The sequence below is a fragment of the Anolis sagrei genome, chromosome 3 (assembly GCF_037176765.1).
Source record: "Anolis sagrei isolate rAnoSag1 chromosome 3, rAnoSag1.mat, whole genome shotgun sequence".
Taxonomy (NCBI): Eukaryota; Metazoa; Chordata; class Lepidosauria; order Squamata; family Dactyloidae; genus Anolis; species Anolis sagrei.
In genome coordinates, this window is record NC_090023.1 from 17536815 (window position 1) to 17561838 (window position 25024).

Sequence of the window (25024 nt, forward strand, 5' to 3'; positions counted from 1 at the left end):
CTCTATGTTTCTATATCAGACCAGTAAGAATGTTCCAATGTGCCTTCAGCTCAGCTGGTCATGTGTATGAAAAAGGTCTCCTGTGATGCTTCCGAACAGCACTGGGGCAGCTCCAAAGTGTTTTAATCCAGATTAGTCAGACAAGTCTTCACTAATCTATCCTTGCTTTCCCTCTTTCTAAGATATTTATTTTCCATTCCCTTAGACACATGCACAGATTGACACTTTCCTCTTGTGTATGGTTGATATTTTGACTTTATAAAGAACAGCAAAGGGTATCTCCTGCTTCTTGCATTCTTGCTTGTCCTATAGTGGTTTCAAGGTAACTTCCACTCAAGTAACGCTAAAACCCTCCAGAGAACTGCATTCTTTTCTCAGTTGACAGGTGGGTGTTGTTTTACTTATATATTTTCTAAAGGTCTCAGCCTCTGCAACACATTATGTGGAAGCCAGCATTCATGAAAGCGTTCCCTTCCCCAGGGATATGCTTTCAGAAGACACAGAGAAACAGGTGCCTGCCATTTTTCTGTTTTTCCCTCGCCTTCTTTTGAAAGGAGCTCTATTTTAGAGAAAAGGCTCAATTAGATGTTCTTGGATACTTTCCTTCTCTTTTTTTTTTTTGCATTGTGCTTTTAGCTGAAGAAATAAGGTTCTTTAGTTCTTAATTTGAAAAATGCCTTCAAAAAATAACAACATCTAGCATTATTTCTACATACCACCCACCATGGGGAATAGGAGACTACAATGGCAATTTCTGCGACTGTTGCCATCAAACATTTCCAGGACAGCTGCTAGGGTAAGATAAAATGCAGGTCTGGTCTTGCCAGCACCATAAGCAAAAGGAAAGAAACCTATTAAAACAGAAGGGAAACCTTCATGCCCTAAAGCTTAGCTTTCTGGCATCATGCCATCAAAACTGCACAAGTGCCCAAACCTGAACACAATCATCTGAAAGATTATGCCCTCCAGAAGCACAAACAAAAAAAAGGAATCTCACAAGATCCCAAATTGTTTGAATATACAAGGAAGCCCCCATCCCAACTGCAGCCGAGTATCAAGTTAACGTCAAATTGGTTTGTAGTAATGCCACTTAAAGACTAGAGTGAAACACTCCAGCATAGGTTAAGATAGGAGGATGGAGCCAGGGCACGGAGCAGACAGAAGGAAGCAGGAGCAATATGTGCCTAAGAGAGCTGAGACAGGAGACTGCCAAGACTAATACTGTTGAAGATTAGCTTTGGCTGTAAATAATTTTAAGCAAGTGTGCAGAGATCCAAAAATGAGAGACTCTGAAATTCCTGTGGAACAGAACAGCACTTGATTATCAAATGCTGATTTAGCATATGCAGAGAGAAAGTGGGCAACTGTTGTTTGAGTAAGAAAGAAAGGATGGAAAAAAGGAGAAATGCTGCGCAAGGGTGTAAAATGTGGGCATGTATTATTATGCAGACAACTGGTATCTTTTGTTTCACTCTCTCCTTGTTTTAGAATACCCCATATGCTTGTAATGACATGGGATCTTCTTGTATGATCTTGTATTCAGGCAGCCCCTTTTAAAACAAAAAGGAGCATATCCCTACCCTTTTGAGAATGAGAAAGCATTCAAAGGGGCACAGAAAAAGGAGATAAAACAGGGTGTATCTATGTTCCGTTCATCATTAGTGTGTGTCTCCAAACCACGTTTCCATGCAGCAATGAGGTTCTTGCCTTGAAACACCTTTCCTGTACATTTTGGCTAGATAGGGGTGGAAAGCTACTCAGTGTTGTCTGGTCTATGCTTTGCAAACAGAATTGACAAAACATACAATTATGGACTGTAACCGACTCTTTTTCAGGCCAACATGCAAACATTTTCCCCTGTAGTTTTAAAAAAGAAATTTCCATAATACCAACAATGGAGAAGACAGAGGGCAGCACAGAGGCATCGAAGAGTTTGATTTCAAATCAGGGTGACGGCTTAATGAAGACAAGTATTTAATGGCATGCATTGAAATCACAAATCAATTTCCTAATTATTGTGACCAGACAACCAACATATACATTCATTTCAACTAGCCACACATTTTCAGCTTCTGTTTTTTCTTTTAATTACTGAGAGAGGAAGCTATTGAACCTGGAAGATCTATCGTTGGGAGAGCAACAGCCATATTTTCTACTCTAAAGGGAAGCAATAAACCCAGGCTAGGTTACAAGGGAGGTCAATAAGAGTTGACAATGTGCCTTTGAGGTTTGATAGAACTGTGAGTTTGATCTATAAATAAAAGGAAAGGAAAAAAGTTTTCAGAAAACTAGTTGGAAGAGAGAATACGTCTTTTCTGGTGAGGATCTGATTCAAAAGGATTTTATTTTAAAAAGCATCTGAGAAGGTAAGAAGGAAAGTACAGTGGGTTGTCACCCTTCTGAGGAAAAATCCAGACTTCTATTATAGAGAGGAAAGGAGACAAGGATAGGTGTTCTCCAGAAGAAGAAAAATGTTGCATTGTGTTCCACTTGCTCTCCAGACTCAAAAAGCCTTGGGGTGTCTTCAGCAGTGTCCACCAATTCTCTTTGCCTTCCACAGCCCTATGGCAAGAGGGAGACATTGTAGGCCATTATCTTGATATAAAGTATGTTAGGGTGGATCTAGACCAGAGTATAAAAGAGCAGTGCGCCTCAACATCATCCTTCTTGTTTGGTCATCCACCTGCTCATCCTATAGGCTAAAGCACATTTCATAGTTAATTTTCTTGAGGGTTAGGTGGGAGTTATTTGTCCCAGTCTCTTCTTTCCCTTGTTTATAAAAATATAGCTTTGAATTTTTCACTTGCTTTGTGGTGGTTGCTAATGGAACAGCTTAGGAGGATTGGCTTAGGCCAGTGGTGCAAAACCTGTGGCCCTTCAGGTGTTTGCGACTCCAACTCCCAGAAGTCCTAGCTAACTTGTCCATTGGTTAGGAATTCTGTGAGCAGAAGTCCAAATCACCTGAAGGGCCACAAGTTGTTCACTACAGTGGTGGTGAAGTGCATCACACTGAGAGTGACTTCTATGGAAAAAGTGAAAGATTGTTGTTATCGTTTGTCACCTATAAACTGATGGGTAAAGGATTGACTTCAGGACTGGCAGAGATAGCTGCACAGGGTCAGATTCTGGGACAGATTTGACTGGGGTTGTGAGCAAGAGTGATGTTCTACAGAACATGTCTGGCTGCTAAAAAGCTCTGGTCCTTCAGCTTTTTTGAACTTCAACTTCTAAAAGCAGGTACCATGTTGTCGTGGCATTACTCCAGAGCTCATCTGTTCTGAGCATCATATGGCCTGCAAAGTGATGTTTGAGTTGGGCAACGTGGTGTAAAGGATCTTTCACTTTTGATATTTTTGTAACATCCTCATTGTGCAATCTGCATTCTCTCTGTGTTCTGAGAGACATCCCAATGAGCCATCTTTCAAGGGAGGCATATGCAACCCGTACTTGTTCCAAGAGAGCCTTTGTCATTGTCCATGTCTCTGCACCATTGCATAGGGCAGGTAGCACTGTCAAGTCCTTCGGGAAGAAATGAACAAGGAATATTCAAAATAGGTGCAAATATAGCACAAAAATTCCACCATAAAGAATTTACCATCCTGTTTAAAGCCAGTGAGTGTCCAGGTGAGTACACCTGTAGTCCACAATAACTGGCAGAGGAAAGCCAAGCCAATTCAAAGAAAGACAAATGGAAGAAGGGCCAAGATGATCCAAAGTTCAAAGAGAAAAAGCAGTCCTACGTAGTGTTCAAAGCTGAGAGAATTGTTATAAAGATTAGTCCAGAAGTATGTACTGAAGGTCAGAGAGCCAGGAAGACAAATATGAGGGGCAGAACTGCTTGGAGATCTGGGAACTGCTATTCTTCAGCAAAGGAATAGTTTGGGTTGAGCTAATTTATAGCCCACAGTTAAATGGCTCAGCTAGCCTTATTAGCTCTGTGTCTTATAATTAAAGAGGGTCAGGATGCTGCCAGACCTTTTTTTTCTCTGCACTTTTAATTTTCATCACTAAATAGAATGACATGTCATTGTCTTCTCCTGATCTGGATTGGGCTCTGCTGGTGCCATGCTAGGATTGCTAGTCTTTTCCAGTTTCAATTGGGGGCTATCATTCTGGTTCTCTTCCTCTCCTTGCTCATCTGAGGAACTCCCCTCCAGAGAAGAGAAGTCACCACCATTTGGCTCACTTCTAAATACATACATTAATATTCTTGTACCTTGTTCAAACTAAGAACATGGCCTTTTACTGAAGCACTTGGGGCCTATATTTTTGTACAAATCTGCACATGGTCATAATTTTAAATTATCTTAACTGATTAACTGTCTTTAAATGTCCTTGTTTAAACTTCTTAAACTGTTCAATGATGTTTTAGTCTTTTTAAATCATACTTGCAGTTTTAACTTTTATTGTCTAATATCTCAGTGATCCTTGATTTAAGGGAGGAGGAGAAGGAAGGAGAAGACGAGGAGGAGGAAACAATGATGATTTGGGTTGTTGTAGGTTTTTTCGGGCTATATGGCCATGGTCTAGAGGCATTCTCTCCTGACGTTTCGCCTGCATCTATGGCAAGCATCCTCAGAGGTAGATGATTTGTTTTATTTACTTAGGACCTCCTTTGGGCTGTGCCATTTTGCTGGTAGTGTGGGGCAAATTGGGGTGCCCTGCACACCCTCCCTCCTTCCCCCATCATATGGTGGAGATGGGACAGGATGCTTTGGCACCCTGTCTCCATCAGATGGGGGAAAGGGCAGCAATGCATGGCAACCTAGCGCCCTTTCCACCATAATACGAGCAAAAATGGAGGAAAGTGTGGGTATCTCCATTGGAGCTACTCAAAATATACTTTCCTCACCACTTTGGAAGAAATGTGGGCAGGGCCTACCATGCATTGTGTTTGGCACATGGCAGGCCCCATCCAAGCCATGAATAAAATGGGGCTATTTAGCCCCATTTGAACAGTTCTCTGATTTTTATCCTGCCTTTCCCCCAGTATAAAGACTGGGGGTTGATGATGATTTTATTATTATTTATTTATTGCACTTTTATACCGCTTTTCTCCCCCTTGGGGGGACTCAAAGCAGTGCACATCAATTAAATGGCAAAATTCAATGCCTCACATATAGTTTACCAATACATCACAAGTTTAAAACAATGGCATACAGTTTAAAAATTAACCATTAAAACTATAAAACTTTAGGCATAGACCTAAAACATATTCAACATTTAGACATTGCACTGGTCCCAAGGTTGTTGTCTATCTGCTTCGATGTTGTTATCACTCACCGAATGATTGTTTACATAATCACATTCTAAGTTGATTTCTAAACACCAGGAGGGAGGAGGCCAATCTAATCTCACTGGGGAGGGAGTTCCACAGCGAGATTAGATTGCCTCCCTCCCTCCTGGTGTTATGATGATGATGCAGGCTTGTATATTACATGAGCTTGCTGAATGTGATTTCATTTGTATGTAAACAGCTTTTAATCTAATTGAATCACTATGGAAGTAAGGAGCCCCCAGTGACGCAGTGGGTTAAAGCACTGTGCTGGCAAGACTGAAGACCGACAGGTCGCAGGTTCGAATCTGGGGAGAGGCGGATGAGCTCCCTCTATTAGCTCCAGCTCCTCATGCGGGGACATGAGAGAAGCCTCCCAGAAGGATGATAAAACATCAAAAATCATCCAGGCATCCCCTGGGCAACATCCTTGCAGACAGCCAATTCTCTCACAACAGGAGCAGTTGCTCCTGACACGACAAAAAAAAAAAACAACTATGGAAGTCCTAGAAAATGCCTAGAAAAGTGTTCTCTCTAGGCTTCCAACTTTATAGTTAATTTCCACCAGTGCTGGAAGCCCAGAGAAGTTGTCTCCCTAGGACTCTAGAACAAATGGAAATTGGCTTCCGGAATGATACTATTAACTGCTTCAACCAGAAACCCAATACGCTGTTGATCTGTGATAGGAAAAAAGGATTTCCAGATAACATACAATCATTATGGAACTGATTACCTAATGTAATAATTAGGCTATTGTAATAACAATGCAACACTTTCATAGAGTGTCCAAAAGTACGTACAGTTAGCCATATTGATCCAAACCCCTTTCTAGCACTTTTAATGTACCTAAAAATATATACAAAATTGACACAGATTGGAGGAGTACAGTTATCTCTGATTCTTAAACTGAGCAATCGCCTTACTCGGGGTAAAATGAAGAACTGTAGCATGCCTTTCACAAAAACAAAAAAAGGAGGAGGAGGAGGAGGGAGGGAGGGAGGGAGGAAGGAGCAGACCAAATACCAAATACTATTGGAACACAACAGCAATATATTGCAAAGTTTTCCTTACTGAATTGCAGCCATCTAATTTCTTCTCCTTGACCTTCTCTGCAAGAGATTCTATTTTGGGATTATTTTTATTTTTACTTTTTTGAAAGGCAGGGGGAAAGGGCTGACAGTGTTCAGATTTTTTTGGAGATTTCATTTCTTCTCCATTTGTCCAGTCAGGCAATGAGTTCCCTGTGTATTTATATGATAACAGTCTACAATGTGTCAAAGAAAATAATTAATTTAAAATGCCACAAAAAGACGAGGGGAAAGAAAGACATTAGATGAGTAACACTCTCGTAAGTACAAGCTGAGTCACCCTTACCCAAAATGCTTAGGACCAAAAGTGTTTTAGGATTTTTTTTCCAGATTTTGGACTACCTGTAAGGTAAAGGTTTCCCCTGACATTAAGTCTAGTCATGTCTGACTATGGGAGGTGGCACTCATCTCCATTTCTAAGCTGAAGAGCCAGCGTTCCTATTGTCTTCTCCCTTACCAAGCATTATTGTCTTTTCTAGTGGCAAAGTATGGAAGTTTAGTGATCTTGGTTTCTAAAGAGAGTTCAGGCTTAAGTTGGTTTAGGACCATTGATTTGTCCATGGCATCTATATAGCTCTTCTCCAGCATCACATTTCAAATGAGTTGATTTTCTTCCTGTCAGATTTCTTCGCTGACCGGTTTTCACAACCACACATAGAAATGGGAAATATGATGATATGAATGATACCAACTTTGGTATTCAATTATATATCTATCCATTTCAATATCTTTACTAGTCTCTTCATGAAGAGATGTGCTGTGGAATTCCTATGGAAACTTTACATAACATTGAGTTGTACAAGCTCTCAACAACAGGGTCTGTAACAAGGGGGAACGTAAAATAATTGACCACGAGAATGAAAGGGATTGTGGACATTATCACACAAGGCTAGCAAACTGGCCTTGTAGCTGGACCATCACATTTGGTTACACTCCTTTCACACAACATCATATAGAATCATAGAATCATAGAGTTGGAAGAGATTCCAGTCCAACCCCTGCCAAGAAGCAGGAAAATCGCATTCAGAGCACCCCTGACAGATGGCCATCCAGCCTCTGTGTAAAAGCCTCCCAAGAAGGAGACTTCACCACACTCCAAGGCAGAGAGTTCCACTGCTGAACAGCTCTCTCAGTTAGAAAGTTCTTCCTTGTGTTCAGGTGGAATCTCCTTTCCTGTACTTTTAAGCCATTGTTCCATGTCCTAGTCTCCAGGGCTACAGAAAACAAGCTTGCTCCCTCCTTCCCATGACTTCCCTTCACATCTTTATACGTGGCCATCATGTCTCCTCTCAGCTATCTCTTCTGCAGGCTAAACATGCCCAAATCGCTCCTCATAGGGCTTGTTCTCCAGACCCTTAATCATTTTAGTTGCCCTCCTCTGGACTCATTCCAGCTTGTCAACATCTCCCTTCAATTGTGGTGTCCAGAATTGGGCACAGTATTCCAGGTGTGGTCTGACCAAAGTAAAATAGATGGGTAGTGTAACTTCCGATATGTGTCCTTCTATTAGGTTGCCTTCCTCCACCATGATTTTTCCATCCCTAGCTATTGAAAGGTAAAGCCCATCATCAGCTTTCAAATTCTGTAACATTCCCATCACCTGTCTTGGTGTGATGGGTTCTCCTTATGTCTGTGTCAGCATGCCAACAATTATATGACATCAGGTTGGGATTCTTCTCCTATCCTCCTCTTCTCTCTTACTATTTCCAATCTGTTTTTCTTTTCTTTTATATATTTGACTTTTTGTTGCTGTTGTTTTTAATGCTAAAATCACACAATTGTGCTAATCATAAAAAATAACTGCAATGAATGTGTGGAAGCATGATTGTGGGATCTTGGAATGGTAAATTTGTGTCGTTGTGCTACTTACTGAAAAAAGGTGAGATATTCAAGGTGCTCAACCTGCTATGCATCCATTATCTATGCTAACATGACTGCAGTGAAATAGCAGATTAGTGTGATAAAGTCATATAGGTGAGAAGGTGTTGGGTGTGTAGTGCTGAATCCATATGGCTATGAATATGCTAGGAGAAAATGAAGATTTTTCTTTGGAGAGGTGCATACAGTGAGTTCACCATATTAAAATGTTAAGGGGAGGAGGTGAGAGGACTGCACGCCATGTGCTCTTGCCACTTATTTTAGATGAGAGCATTGCAAATAGATCTCCTTATTTAATTCTTAATCAGGCAGGCAGACAGTATTGGGGAAGAGACTGCCCACCGGCACCATCTTAGGCCACAGGGTGTTCCCCTGCTGTTTTTCTTGAGAGCAAGGCTTCTTAATGAACCTCACATCCATAAAAACCCTGCTGTTTTTTCAAATAGTCCACGGGCATTGTCTATTACAAATTCAGGACTGCTTGCTTTCTGAGTGGCCTTGGCTGAGGGGCATTCTCTTCTATGAAAAGGCTGGGTCATGATGAATGTCATAATTAAAACAATGTGACATATCACACAGCGAGCTTTCAAAGTAGAAGCCTTCCCCCATGTATTAATTGCACTATATCATTTTTTTTTCTTTCTACTGAAAGGTAGTTCCTTCACTAGCCAAGACTGCCATCCTCATAAAGGCATATGCTCCTTGTTCATTTCAAATTTAGAAATTAGACATGGAACCGTAGCTGAGCTGACTATATTAGGAACGTAGGTCTTTGGTACTCGTGGCTCTCTTATATAGAATCTTGGAAGCTCTGATGTTATTGTTAGGGACAACTACCCTAAAATATAGCAGAGCATCCAAAAATCAAACAGGATACTTAAAGTTGAGCAACAGCTCACAGCTAACAAAGCGTGAAGTGCCATGTGATGTGGCTGCAAAGAAATAAGAGCTTGGCCAGGCAAAAATACAGAGCCCAATCTTTAAAAAAATCACAAAAGATTTATTTACAATAATAAACATTAATTGCATATCTTAATAATAAAGAACTGGGTCTCCTCTAAAGTTTCAAAGAGAGAGAAAACCCTAGCAGTTCAAAAACATGCAAATGTGAGTAGATCAATAGGTACCATTCCAGTGGGAAGGTAATGGCACTCCATGCACTCAGGCCGACCATATGACCTTGGAGGTGTCTACAGACAACACTGGTTCTTTGGCTTAGAAGTGGAGATGAGCACCACCCCCCAAAGTCAGACATGATTAGACTTACTTAGGCAATCCTCGTTGGTCGAGTAGGATAGTCTTCCGGGATCAGAATTCTTGTGAGTCTGTAGGTGGCTGTAGAGCCCTATTCTTGATCTGCATCTTCTTCCGCAGTGAGGGCATTGGTTTCCAGGTAGGAGGCGGTCTCGGTCGGGGTTGGCTTGACGCGCCTTCCTCTTGGCACATTTCTCTCTTTCACCCTCCATTAGTGCCTCTTCAAATTCTGCAGCATTGCTGGTCACAACTGACCTCCAGCTCAAGGGCCAGGGCTTCCCAGTTCTCTGTGTCTATGCCAGAGTTTTTAAGGTTGGCTTTGAGCCCATCTTTAAATCTCTTTTCCTGTCCACCAACATTCCGTTTTCCGTTCTTGAGTTTGGAGTAGAGCAACTGCTTTGGGAGACGGTGGTCAGGCATCCTGACAACATGGCCGGTCCAGCGGAGTTGATGTCAGAGGACCATCGCTTCAATGCTGGTGGTCTTTGCTTCTTCCAGCACACTGACATTTGTCCGCCTGTCTTCCCAAGAGATTTGCAGGATTTTCCGGAGCGCTGATGGAACCACGACAAGGTGACAGTCCATCGAGGGGGGTGATTAGACTTAATGTCAGTGGAAAACCTTTACCTTTACCTATTTTTATACCAGCCTTTCTCCCTGAGGGGATTCTATACCAGCCTCTCTCCCTAAGGGGATTCGGGGCGATTTACACATAAGAAGGCAGACATGCCTGAGTACAAAACATTTTACACAAGCAATCAGAATGAGAGCAGAAACAGAGAGAGAGAACAAAATTGATACATTCCCAACTGTGATGCAGGAGACATGGGGAAGAGAAACCCTTAGTCTATACTAAACTAACTGCTCCTCATTGAGGACTTGAGACTTGGGCAGTGCGGGGTTGCATTCCAACCGTTATGAGGTGCTAAAGTTCCATGCAAGGGGAATTTTTCCAGGTATGGAATTTTTGTGGTTGCTGTAGTTTAGGGAAGCAGACCAGAACTCGGGGAACTCAAGTATGTCATCAAACTATAAACCACAAGAGTTAATGTGGCATCAAAATAGTGTAGATTATCTGTGTGTGTGTCTCCTTCTTTTATATTCTGCTTTCATTCCTTTCTCTGTCTCCTCCACATACACACCTACACATAGCCTTTCCTGAAATACCTATAATGCCACACACATGTCGCTTCATCAGTATTCCAAGTGAGTTACCAGAATGTGAGAAAATTTGAATGTCATTTTACATATATGCAGATTGTATGGCGATGTTCCAGTGGCATTCTCTCCTGATATTTCACCTGCATCTGTGGCCAGCATCTTCAGAGGTCTGTTGGAGGTGAAGCAAGTAGAATATGTGTGTGTGTGTATATGTGTGTGTGTATGTGTGTGTGTGTGTATATATATATATGTGTGTGTGTGTGTGTGTGTACATATATGTGTGTGTGTGTGTGTGTGTGTGTGGAATGTCCAGGGTGGAAGAAAGAACCCTTGTCTGTTAGAAGCAAATGTGAATGTTGCAATTAGCAAGCTTGATTAGCATTGAGTAGACTTGCAACTGCAAAGAATCAGTAAGGGTATTTGCATAGAGGTAGTCTGGCTGTTGTGCCTGGAGGCACCCAGTGATTGCAGCCATGAAAGCCTTTGCCAACACATAGAACAACTGTGAATTCCCTCATGTCAGAAGGAATAGTCAATATCATAAAGTAAGGGTCCTCAAACTAAGGCCCAGGGGCCGAATACGGCCCTCCAAGGTCATTTACCCGGCCCTCGCTCAAGGTCAATCTAAGTCTGAAATTACTTGAAAGCACACAACAACAACGTTATCTCATCAGTCAAAAGCAGGCCCACACTTCCTATTGAAATACTAATAAGTTTATATTTGTTAAAATTGGTCTCCATTTTAATTATTGTATTGTTTTTAAGGGGTTTTTCTTTTTTTGCACTACCAATAAGATATGTGCACTGTGCATAGGAATTCATTCATGGGGGGGTTTTTTCAAACAATAATCCGGCCCCCCAGTAGTTTGAGGGACTGTGACTTGGCCCTCTGTTTAAAAAGTTTGAGGACCCCTGTCATAAAGGATTGGAAGAATGCATGAAAGAGGAGGTATTCTAACATTTTGTGAGGACACACCATAATGCAAAGATACCCAGGATTCCCTATCATGAACATTATAGCCCAGAAGAAAAGAAAAGCATGATGAGTAAGCTCTTGTTCATGCTATGTGAAAAGATAGGGACCTACCTCAGAAAAGATTAGGGGAGACATATTGTCATTGTGTGTGTACATGCCGTCCAGTCAAATCTTGATGTATGGGGAGCCTACTCGTCAAATCTTGATGTATGACAAGAACTACTCAGAGGTGGTTTCATTAGTTCCCTCCTCTGAAATATAGCCATCTGAGTGCTTCCACTGTCTCACCCTGTTCTCATGCTTTGGTTCTATTCACCTTTAAAATGAAATTGAAAAATGAATGACTCACAAAAAACACAACTTTCCCTGCCCCTTTTTCCCTTTCCAGGAGGCAGACTCATGTAGAAGTGCAAACTCCACTTGATACCTGACACCTCCACCCACTTTGCCACCTGGGACAGAAGGATTCCTTCTGCTCTGGAATAGTTATGGATTTGACCCTTCCAAGAAATGCTTGAAAAGAATTGCAGCAAATCTTGCCAGACGCTCACAATCAGTGTGGTCTGCTAGATAGAGTATTGGAGGTTTCAGCACAAGTTCAAATTTCTGCTCGTTCACAAATTGACAGGTGCCTGAGGAATATTAATGCCCCATCCCAAAGGGCTGTTGCTATGATGAATGAAGTCAGAATTTTAAGGCACTTTTCACCTAAACATGACTGATAATCTACAACTGATTAATAACAACACAGGGGAACACAGATAAGGTAGACATGATGGATCTTTTTAATGTGTCAAAGGGTGACATTGTAACAGAAAGGGGTCGATTTCTTTAGGGTCAGTTTCAGAAATTTACAACAGCATGTGAGCTGGCAAACTTTCAACCAAAGTGGTTCAAGAAAATTTTGAAATTGCTTATTATACAGAGATGAGATGATAAAGACACAAAGGAAAGTACTCTTGATGTCAAGAGTTGTCACAGACATATGAGAGAGATGACACAGAGGAGGAAATTATTCCCTTAAGTGTTGTGTTATGTCTCCACGTACAAACATGCCCTGCTGTGAATCAGTAACACACCATACAAATAGGAAGTTTGATAGAGCTTTAGCCCTGTTGGGGCATTTGCCTCGTGCATTCTAAGACTCCATAGAAATAAGAAAATGACTTTGTGAATTACAGGAATGCAAAAAAAATGGATTTTTTTCAACCTTAATTAAAAAGGGTGTCTCAACAGATTGAGACATGCCCTAGAGAAAATGCTCAACCACCATGCAATTTGGAACATTTCAATATTAGGGTTGTTGTAGGTCTTTTTCGGGCTATATGGCCATGTTCTAGAGGCATTCTCTCCTGACGTTTCATCTGCATCTATGGCAAGCATCCTCAGAGGTAGTGAGGTTTCACCTGCATCTATGGCAAGCATCCTCAGAGGTAGTGAGGTTTCACCTGCATCTAGGGCAAGCATCCTCAGAGGTAGTGAGGTTTCACCTGCATCTATGGCAAGCATCCTCAGAGGTAGTGAGGTTTCACCTGCATCTATGGCAAGCATCCTCAGAGGTAGTGAGGTTTCACCTGCATCTAGGGCAAGCATCCTCAGAGGTAGTGAGGTTTCACCTGCATCTATGGCAAGTATCCTCCGAGGTAGTGAGGTTTCACCTGCATCTATGGCAAGCATCCTCAGAGGTAGTGAGGTTTCACCTGCATCTAGGGCAAGCATCCTCAGAGGTAGTGAGGTTTCACCTGCATCTATGGCAAGCATCCTCAGAGGTAGTGAGGTTTCACCTGCATCTATGGCAAGCATCCTCAGAGGTAGTGAGGTTTCACCTGCATCTAGGGCAAGCATCCTCAGAGGTAGTGAGGTTTCACCTGCATCTATGGCAAGCATCCTCCGAGGTAGTGAGGTTTCACCTGCATCTATGGCAAGCATCCTCAGAGGTAGTGAGGTTTCACCTGCATCTATGGCAAGCATCCTCAGAGGTAGTGAGGTTTCACCTGCATCTATGGCAAGCATCCTCCGAGGTAGTGAGGTTTCACCTGCATCTATGGCAAGCATCCTCAGAGGTAGTGAGGTTTCACCTGCATCTATGGCAAGCATCCTCAGAGGTAGTGAGGTTTCACCTGCATCTATGGCAAGCATCCTCAGAGGTAGTGAGGTTTCACCTGCATCTATGGCAAGCATCCTCAGAGCTAGTGAGGTTTCACCTGCATCTATTGCAAGCATCCTCAGAGGTAGTGAGGTTTCACCTGCATCTATGGCAAGCATCCTCAGAGGTAGTGAGGTTTCACCTGCATCTATGGCAAGCATCCTCAGAGGTAGTGAGGTTTCACCTGCATCTATGGCAAGCATCCTCAGAGGTAGTGAGGTTTCACCTGCATCTATGGCAAGCATCCTCAGAGCTAGTGAGGTTTCACCTGCATCTATGGCAAGCATCCTCAGAGGTAGTGAGGTTTCACCTGCATCTATGGCAAGCATCCTCAGAGGTAGTGAGGTTTCACCTGCATCTAGGGCAAGCATCCTCAGAGGTAGTGAGGTTTCACCTGCATCTATGGCAAGCATCCTCAGAGGTAGTGAGGTTTCACCTGCATCTATGGCAAGCATCCTCAGAGGTAGTGAGGTTTCACCTGCATCTAGGGCAAGCATCCTCAGAGGTAGTGAGGTTTCACCTGCATCTAGGGCAAGCATCCTCAGAGGTAGTGAGGTTTCACCTTCACCTGTTGTAAGACATGGACCCACAAGAGCCAGAAAAATAGTACAGGTCAATGACTGGCTTAGAAAATGGTGTCAGGAGGAACACTTTGGCTTCCTCGACCATGGCCTGCTTTTCCAGGAGGATGGCCTACTAGCAAGGGATGGGGTGCATCTCACACAAGTAGGTAAACACCTTTTTGCTCACAGACTCGCAAACCTCATTAGACGCACTTTAAACTAGGTCCACCGGGGGAGGGGGACAACAGCCTTGCGAACACTATTTTACCCATAATGTCTGGGAATCGCCAGAAGGCTAAACGGTGGGCTGCACAAACACAACAAGGACCAAGTACCAAAAGCACAATAATCCCAATTAAACAGCTCAAGGGAAGATCTCAGGGGCTCACATGTCTTTACACTAATGCACAGAGCATGGGAAATAAACAAGACGAACTCCAACTTTTAGCACAACACCACAAATATGATATCATAGCCATCACTGAAACCTGGTGGGATGACTCCTATCACTGGAATGTAGATATCGAGGGGTATAACCTCTTTCACAGAAACCGAACAAAGGGGAGAGGAGGCGGAGTAGCCTTATATGTCAAAAGCTCTTATGGTGCAGAAGAGATTCAAGACAGCAATCTGGGAAACCAGCTTGAAATCATCTGGATAAGAATCAAGGGAACTGGGACTCAAAAAGATGTCGTTGTAGGCGTCTACTACAGACCCCCAAGTCAGGAGGAAGAACTTGATGAAGTCTTCTGCCAACAGTTGACCAAACAGGCACAGAGAAGAGATGTAGTAGTCATGGGCGATTTCAACTATCCCGATATTTGCTGGAAAACAAACTCGGCCAAGAGTACAAGGTCCAACAAATTCCTCGCTTGCCTTGCAGACAATTTCATGGTCCAGAAGGTAGAAGAGGCAACAAGGGGATTGGCTACTCTTGATCTCATCCTAACAAATGCGGAGGACCTGATTGATGCGGTCGAAGTGGTAGGATCCTTAGGGGCAAGTGACCATGTGCTCCTGCAATTTGAGGTACAAAGGAAGGCCGAAACTAAGACAAGTCAAACCCGCATTTTGGACTTTAGGAGAGCTGATTTCCAAAAAATGAAGGAAACGCTGAGCAGCATTCCGTGGACACAGATACTAAAAAACAAGGGAGTTACGGATGGATGGGAATTTCTCAAGAGTGAAATACTCAAGACGCAATTGCAAACCGTGCCAACAAAGAGAAAAAATAGGACAAGTGCAAAGAAGCCAGAATGGATGTCCAAAGAACTTCTAACTGTGCTAAGACACAAAAGAGACATGCACAAAAAGTGGAAAAAGGGAGAAATCACCAAAGAAGAATTCAAACAAATAGCCAACACCTGTAGGGAAAAGGTCTGCAAGGCTAAAGCAAAAAACGAGCTCAGACTTGCCAGGGACATTAAAAATAATAAAAAGGGCTTCTATTCTTATGTCAGTAGAAAAAGGAAAAACAAGGAGGCGATAGGACCTCTTCGAGGAGAAGATGGGGCAATGCTGACAGGGGACAGGGAAAAGGCAGAACTACTTAATGCCTTCTTTGCCTCGGTCTTCTCACAAAAAGAGTCTTCAACCTCAGCAAGATGGAGTGGATGAGGGATTGGAGGACATCCAACCCCAAATTGGGAAAGAAGTCATCCAGGAATACCTGGCCACTCTTAACGAGTTCAAGTCCCCAGGGCCAGATCAACTACACCCCAGAGTATTGAAGGAACTAGCGGAAGTCATTTCGGAACCATTGGCAACCATCTTTGAGAGTTCTTGGAGAACGGGAGAAGTTCCAGCAGATTGGAGGAGGGCCAATGTGGTCCCAATCTTCAAGAAGGGAAAAAAGGACGACCCAAACAACTACCGTCCGGTCAGCCTCACGTCGATACCGGGCAAGATTCTGGGAAAGATTGTTAAGGAAGCGGTCTGCAAACACTTAGAAACAAATGCAGTCATCGCTAATAGTCAACATGGATTTATCAAAAACAAGTCATGCCAGACTAATCTGATCTCTTTCTTCGATAGAGCTACAAGCTGGGTAGATGCGGGGAATGCCGTGGATGTAGTGTACCTGGATTTCAGTAAGGCCTTCGACAAGGTCCCCCATGACCTTCTGGCAAGGAAACTAGTCCAATGTGGGCTAGGCAAAACTACGGTGAGGTGGATCTGTAATTGGTTAAGTGGACGAACACAGAGAGTGCTCACTAATGCTTCCTCTTCATCTTGGAAAGAAGTGACAAGTGGAGTGCCACAGGGTTCCGTCCTGGGCCCGGTCCTGTTCAACATCTTTATTAATGACTTAGATGAAGGGCTAGAAGGCATGATCATCACGTTTGCAGACGACACCAAATTGGGAGGGATAGCCAATAGTCCAGAGGACAGAAGCAGAATTCAAAACGATCTTGACAGATTAGAGAGATGGGCCAAAACTAACAAAATGAAGTTCAACAGTGACAAATGTAAGATACTCCACTTTGGCAGAAAAAATGAAATGCAAAGATACAGAATGGGTGACGCCTGGCTCGAGAGCAGTATGTGTGAAAAAGATCTTGGAGTCCTCGTGGACAACAAGTTAAACATGAGCCAACAATGTGATGTGGCGGCAAAAAAAGCCAATGGGATTTTGGCCTGCATCAAGAGGAGCATAGTGTCTAGATCTAAGGAAGTAATGCTACCCCTCTATTCTGCTTTGGTTAGACCACACCTGGAATATTGTGTCCAATTCTGGGCACCACAATTCAAGAGAGATATTGACAAGCTGGAATGTGTCCAGAGGAGGGCGACTAAAATGATCAAGGGTCTGGAGAACAAGCCCTATGAGGAGCGGCTTAGGGAACTGGGCATGTTTAGCCTGAAGAAGAGAAGGCTGAGAGGAGATATGATAGCCATGTATAAATATGTGAGAGGAAGCCACAGGGAGGAGGGAGCAAGCTTGTTTTCTGCTTCCTTGGAGACTAGGGCGCGGAACAATGGCTTCAAACTACAAGAGAGGAGATTCCATCTGAACATTAGGAAGAACTTCCTGACTGTGAGAGCCGTTCAGCAGTGGAACTCTCTGCCCCGGAGTGTGGTGGAGGCTCCTTCTTTGGAAGCTTTTAAGCAGAGGCTGGATGGCCATTTGTCAGGGGTGGTTTGAATGCAATATTCCTGGTTCTTGGCAGGGGGTTGGACTGGATGGCCCATGAGGTCTCTTCCAACTCTTTGATTCTATGATTCTATCTATGGCAAGCATTCTCAAATGTATTCTCACTACCTCTGAGGATGCTTGCCATAGATGCAGGCGAAACATCAGGAGAGAATGCCTCTAGAACATGGCCATATAGCCCGAAAAAACCTACAACAACCCAGTTATTCCAGCCATGAAAGCCTTCGACAATTTCAGGATTTCATTAGTAAGCATGGGAATATCTTAATATACAATTCATGTACTGTGAGAGAAGGCCTTCTCCCCAGACTCTGAAAACCATTTCCTCCAGAGTTTAATTTGGCTGCCTCCTTGTTGTCCTTGCTTTCAAACCAACAAGACAGAAGCTGAACAACAGTCCTGAGACTGCAACTGAATGCTCAACTCAACCTTATTTTTTAAGAGCATTGGCTTAGGCAGAAAAAACATGAAATGGAAAGATACAGAATGGGGGACGCCTGGCTCAGCAGCAGTACATTTGAAAAAGATGTTTGAATTCTCATGGACAACAAATTAAACATGAGCCAACAATGTCATGCAACGGCAAAAAAAGCCAATGGAATTTTGGTCGGCATAAATAGAAGCCATACTACACCTCTATTCTGCCTTGGTCAGACCACCCCTGGAATACTGTGTTCAATTCTGGCCACTGCAAATTAAGGGAAATGTTAACTCTAAGCTGGAATGTGTCCAGAGGAGGGCGACTAACATGATCAAGGGAGAACAAGCCCTATGAGGAGTGGCTTAAAGAGCTAGGCATGTTTAGCCTTCAGAAGAGAAGGCTGAGAGGAGCCATCATGATGGCCATGTATAAATATGTGAGGGGAAGTCATAGGGAGAGGGAGCAAGCTTGTTTTCTGCTTCCCTGGAGACTAGGACACGGAACAATGGCTTCAAACTACAAGAGAGGAGATTCCACCTGAACATTAAGAAGAACTTCCTGGCTGTGAGAACTGTTCAGCAGTGGGACTCTCTGCCCCAGAGTGTGATAGAGGCTCCTTCTTTGGAGGATTTTAAACAGAGGCTGGATGGCCATCTGTTGGGTGTGCTTAGAATGAGATTTTCCTGCTTCTTGGCAGAATGGAGTTGAACTGGATGGCCCATGAGGTCTCTTCCAACTCTTTGATTCTATGATTCTCTCTTTAGCGTAACTACAGTTATTCTCCGATTTTGAAGTTTCTACAGGAGGGGGTAGAAGGAATACTTTAACCCCCGTGGAAAATCTGTATACACATTGTTGACTCACTTCATGCTCAGTTACTCATCTAGCTTCCTGATGAGACGACTATATTCAGTTATTTAAAACAATCTGCATTTGATTGATTTCACACCCATCTGAATCCAAATGGCAACCGGAAGCCTTCACAATGCTTTTCCCATTGAACTGAGGGAATACTTCCAGCTTGCGTTTTCATAATTTCAGAAAACGTATTTTTTCTTCTACATTGTGTGTGTGTGTGTGTGTGTGTGTGTGTGTTCACACACATATTCATAAGCCCCAAAAGAAGGTAATGAAATTCCTATGTATCTGGTAGCAGAATTGTATGAATAATGCAACATGATATTCATTTTTCCCTTTCTCCTCTCACTTCCTCTGGTGTTTCTCCACAAAACCAACTGCTACATATAGCTGTCAGTTCCCTCGATCTAAAGACTGAGTAGGATTATATAGTCGGATGTTTCTCATTAATAACTGAATGAGTCAATAGCAGATAAAATGCTTAGCATAGCATACCTGGAAAATAATAGGATACTACTGAGATCATAACAGCTTGATTGTTCAATTCCCCTGTATTTCAAGATGGTTTTGTAAGAGCAAATTTCAAGCACTGTCTGCTAAAACTGTCTGAAATTCTACTGCTCACAAGCACAGGCTTTGTTACATTTGCATGCAAGTTCTTTATAACTGCTACAGCAGTGAAGACAGTTTCCAGAAAACACTGATAACATCTCATCAGTAGATTCTCATCCATAAAAACCTTCACCAAAAGCACAGACATGGTACAAAACACAAAACACATGAAATCATATCTCAAACCAGTCAAAGCTTCCAACCTCAGGGGGCTCCCATCAACCTAAACACTATTATGCCACCTCAGATGTTGTTGAATAATCTTATTTTCAGATACTAAGCAGGGTAAGGTAGGTTAGTACTTGGATGGTAGACTACCAACATCTAGTACTGTAATGAAAAGGATTTAACTCCACAATGGAGCACATGTTTTGCACCCTGAAGGTCCCAGCTGCAGTCCCACAGCATCTCCAAGTAAAACTAGGAAAGACTTCCATCCTTATCTAATCCTGGACAGCCATTGGCAACGAGGACTGAAAATATTAGCCTAAAATTTAGCCTTTAGATGAAGCAACAGTCTGACTCTATAGTAGTGTTCATCAACTTGGGGGTCAGGACCCTGGGGGGGGGGGGGTCACAAGGGGGTGTCAGAGGGATCGCCAAAGACCAGCAGATGACACAGTATTTTCTGTTGCTCATGGGGATTCTGTGTGGGAATTTGGCCCAGTTCTATCATTGGGGGAAGGGGGTTCATAATGCTCTTTGATTGTAGGTTGTTCTGTCGTGTGCTGGGCCTGTAAAGAATTTCCTTTAGAACAGGACGTGCAACCTTTGCCCAGCGGGAAGCCAGGGGGCCCAAAGAGAAGTTCTCAGAGGTTTTCCTCCACAAATGATCTTTAGATGGCTTGTGAAGTATAAAAAGTCCTTTATTAATGAACAATCAAACAGAAACTTTTCTTGTCTTCAATAAAGTTAACCAAATGCTTCCAGGCTTTTATGCAACTGGTGGCTTCCTAAACTTGCCCACGAAGGACAGGCAACTGTCTTCAATAACTTCTTATTTACTTTAAAGGAAAATCCCCTTTTTAATTTCTCCCAGGCTGACTGTAATCTAACCCTTACTGATGTGGGCTCCGCTACCGGGTGGAACTGCGTCTCGAAGCACCGAGTGGACCTACTAGTAAAGGGTTAGAAATTCTCCAGCTGGAGTTCTTTGGTCTTCCAAACTGTTACCCTCCAAAAGTCTTCAAAGCTTTAGGGCTGTTTCCTTGGAAATCTTTAGAATCTTTGGAGGCTCTTAAGACTGTTCTCCCCTGGAAAGTCTTAAGGGTTGAAGCTTTTGTATGGGGGACGCTTGCACACATCCTGTACATTAGTTTTCCTTGCTGAGACTAACTAAAAATGGCTCCCTTCCCAATTGCCCTGAGCAAGGGGCGGAACCAAAACCCAACAATGATGGACAGGTGACTTGCCCTACGACTGCAACCAAAGGAAGCCACCTTTCTGCAGAACCCCTGAAACCTAGGACTGCAATCAAACATTTAATACAAAGCAAATAAAATTGGAGCTCCTGGTACAGCTGTACCAGCACATCCCAGCAACTACAACCCCCAAATGTCAAGCTCTATTTTCCCCAAACTTCACAAGTTTTCACACTTAAACCTATAGAGTATTTGTCCCAAGTTTGGTCCAGATCCATCATTGTTTGAGTCCACAGTGCTCTCTGGATGTAGGTGAACTACAATGCCAAAACTCAAAGTCAATTTTACAAATCCCCACATGGTATAAATAGCAAAAAGTTAGAATAAATTATTAAAAATGTTTTTTGGAGTGACCCCTATATCTAGAGAAGTAGTTTTCCCTTTTTTTACTATCCAGTATATCACACCAGAATACATTCCATCTGTTCATCGGTAGTAATTGGTGGCTCCCTAAACTGCTTTTGGAAAAAAAAGTCAGCCCTCTGGATAGCTTTATTTACGTTCATACTAAAACCCAAAGCACATTCACTGTCCCACTGTCATTGTTGTTCTTGGCCTTATACTTCCCTTGCAAAAAAAAAAAAAAGCCATCCATGCGACTCACTTCTTAAAGACTTCCATGCGACTCACTTCTTAAAGATGGCAATTAATTATCACAGCCCTCCAAAGAGAAATAAAATTTTAGACTCATTTTTTTCCTGCCCACAATTTGATTGTGTCTTTGTTCTCTGGCGTTTGGTGATCTAATGTTCTGTAACAAACGTCTCCCCAATGCTTGGATTTCAAAGGCTGCTTTAACAATTTTACAACTGCGCTGACGACAGGAGCAGCAGAGAGCTAAGTGAGCCTGCTAAATAGCATCCTTCTTTGGAGATTCAGCCCTAATTGGAGACCTCAAGTTAATGAATTAAACAGAGTTTGAATTTCATTTTATTTTTTCTTTAAAGGAGAAGAGAGTTTTGACAAGCCTTTTCGATAGTCATCTGGCAGGAATATCCTGTGCTCACCTAATTTAAATGTTGCTTCTTTTATTGTTGTGTGCCTTCAAATCATTTCTGACTTATGGCGACCCTAAAGTGAACCTATCAAGGTTTTTTATTAGCAAGCTTAGTTCAGATGGGGCTTTGGGATTGCCTTTCTCTGCAGCTGAGAGAGTATGATATACCCAAGGTCAGCCAGTGGATTTCTTTGACTGAATTCAAATCCTGTTTTCCAGAGTACTAGTTCAGCACCCAAACCACTACACCATGGCTTTCTAAAGGGATCGGAATCAACAACTCCTAGTTTCCAATGCAAATAAGTGGGAGTTGTTGTTGCTCCTGCTTCTAGTGACATTTTATTAAGTGACCATGAGTTTCTCTAAACTGTAAGATACTAATAAGATCTTCCACTTCTCAATAACAAATCAAAATACAGGCTCCATGTTAACAATTACAGTTGTGGCCTGTATTTGGCAGCAACCTGTTCTGTTAGAACTGGCTGAGTTTTTACCTTGAGATTGAGTAGCTCACCAAATTTCCAGGGTCACCTTCAAAGTCTGGCAGAGGCCCAAGAGGTAGAAAGCAAAGCATACACAGACTCTATTTTATAGAAAGTATAAACAGTTCATCACAGCCATTGTATGCGGGTGTGGGATATGCATCCTGTCTCAGTCTTAACATTCAGCATCCAAACTCCTCTAAGCAGCATTTCGAACTCCCCAAGGTTTGGTCATTGGTTCAATATATTAAGTGTTCTTTTACAGCAATGATTTTTCAAAGGCTTTTTAGAGAGGTTGTAAGAACAAGAGTTGGAGATGAAGCCTGAAACATGAGGACATAGCATTCCATACTAACGGCCCTTTGCACTCTGTTCTTCCAGGCTTGCAAGATAATGCCTAGAACCATAGGCCAAGAACTTACATTCTCAATTTGGGTCATAAATCTATGTCAATTTGCATGTTATCCCATTCCCATATAGTGGCAACGAAATGGCAATGAAACCACAGTTCAGTTCACTCTGCAATCCCAGTGAATCCAATGTTAACCTGGAGGCACTAACAAAACATAACAACACATGTAAGGAAACTCCATGTACAATCACAATCTGAATACAATGTCAAGAAAGTTTAATAAATATGCTAAAAAAACTTGCACAACTTATAGGATACCATTCAGTACAAGTTGCTTGGGAACAGAAATGTTTTGGATATTGGGTTTTGGAATGCCTACATAAAGAGATGGAACCCAAATCCAAACACAAAATTCATTTATGCTTCATACACATCTTATACATGCATATTGAATGTAGTTTTATACACAATATTTTAGGAATTATCTGCATGAAACAGAGTTTGTGTACATTGACCCATCAGAAAGAAAAGGTGTCACAATCTCAGCCAACCATGTGTTTGAGATTTTGGAGCGTTTCAGAATTTTGGATAAAGGATACTCAACCTGTACTTTCCAATTCAGTTTAAAGTCAATAGTCGAAATGCAGTGAAATCAGAGCTTGAGAATTACAATCCCTATACTGACTTGAAACACTTTCTGCAAAGCTGGTCTCCTCTCAGTATCTTTGTGTTTTTGTGGTGTTTGGAGGAGAGAGAGAAAGACATGTGTTTGGAGGTCTGCTCTGTTTCTGTTTATCTTAAAAGATAAACTTATAGTAGCTCTTTGATCATTCTGTTTCTTTCTGTCCCTTCATATCCAATCTATAACCATCCTCTGTTGAAATTATACAACTTCAAATTTGTATTTTACAAATTCTCACAGCTAGCTATAGTCCCTCCCCAAACAATCCTCTGCCCTCATACCCAGCAAGTCAGACCGGCAAGATCCTATTTACCTGCCTTACTTACCTGCCTGCTTCATCTGACAGAACCAGCATCTCATTTTACAATTATGCTTATTGCTAATAACCCCCTTATCACACTGGGGCTTTAACATGGGCAGCCCCATTCTTCTGGCACAAGCAGAATTCTGAGAAATGTAGTTTGGGAAGATGAGGACCTATGTAGCAGAGTATTCAAAAGGGCCCACCCTAAACTACATTTCCCAGAATTCTGCTCCTACCAGAAGAACGGGGCTTCAAGTCTCATTGATATGATAGGTTAATCACATGTGCTTAAATTGAAAATATTCTTTAAAGTCAATGGAAAGGCTGATTGCTCTGAAACTTTGCAAGCTAGCTTCCCAACTAGTTTTTTTAAAAAAAATTAATTGAAGAACTTTTGAAAAATTCCTAAAAAATTATTAGATGAACAAATCTTTCTGAAGCTTTGCAGGATTGATGCCTTGGGCATTTTGTCTCATTGTGAAGAAATTCAAGGGAATATCTCTTGTAGTTTTTTTAATTATTTGAAAAAATATTTTAAATTTCCTAAAAATCTGTAGATCACCAAAACATTCTGAAACGTGGCAATCTTACAGTCACAAATGTTGCCTACAAATGTGCTAAATTTTATCCTAATAGCCATAACAATGGTAGATAAATGACTCTTGAAATTTTCCCTATTGCCGCTAATGGAACAAATCTTAACAAAACAATTACGAAGCTTCAGAGATTCGGTTCCGAACCAGAATGGGATCCTTCTGAATCTTTACGAAAAGAAGTGGGGCCCATCCAAATCTCCAAAATGAATTATGAATTGGATTTTGGCCGTGTCATGCACCTCTTCTAGCTACCATAATTTATAGGATGGTAGAATGTAAAGCATATCCACAGCCAAAGATCTAAATGCACAAAATAGATAGATACTAAGTCTGCTTCTTCATTTAGTGAGGTGTTTTGCTTCACTTTTTTTTTGAGTTGGATGTACATTTCCTCTCCAATGTGCTCTTTGTAAGTGGAATACTGACTTAGAAGAAATCATTTCATAACAGTATTACCTTGATATGGGAGAACGTGGTACTTTCTTAAGCCACATAAAGCTAGGCTTGAAAGATCATTCTAAGCCAACTCTTTAAACATGGGTGTGGACTCTAAGCTAAGTGACAATGAAGATGTCATAATAGAATATGTCTTGGACATAGATGGTGATGCTATGGATTTCACATGATTTTCTTATGAAAGGAACACTCAGAACTTTTTTAGCCAATTCCTTCTGAAATATAATCTACAGAACATGGTATTCATTGTATTCATTGTGCTGTTTATAAAACTATTGTCCTTCCAACCCTGCTATATGCCTGCAAAACGTGGACTATCTACAGATGTTACTTGCAACTCCTGGAACG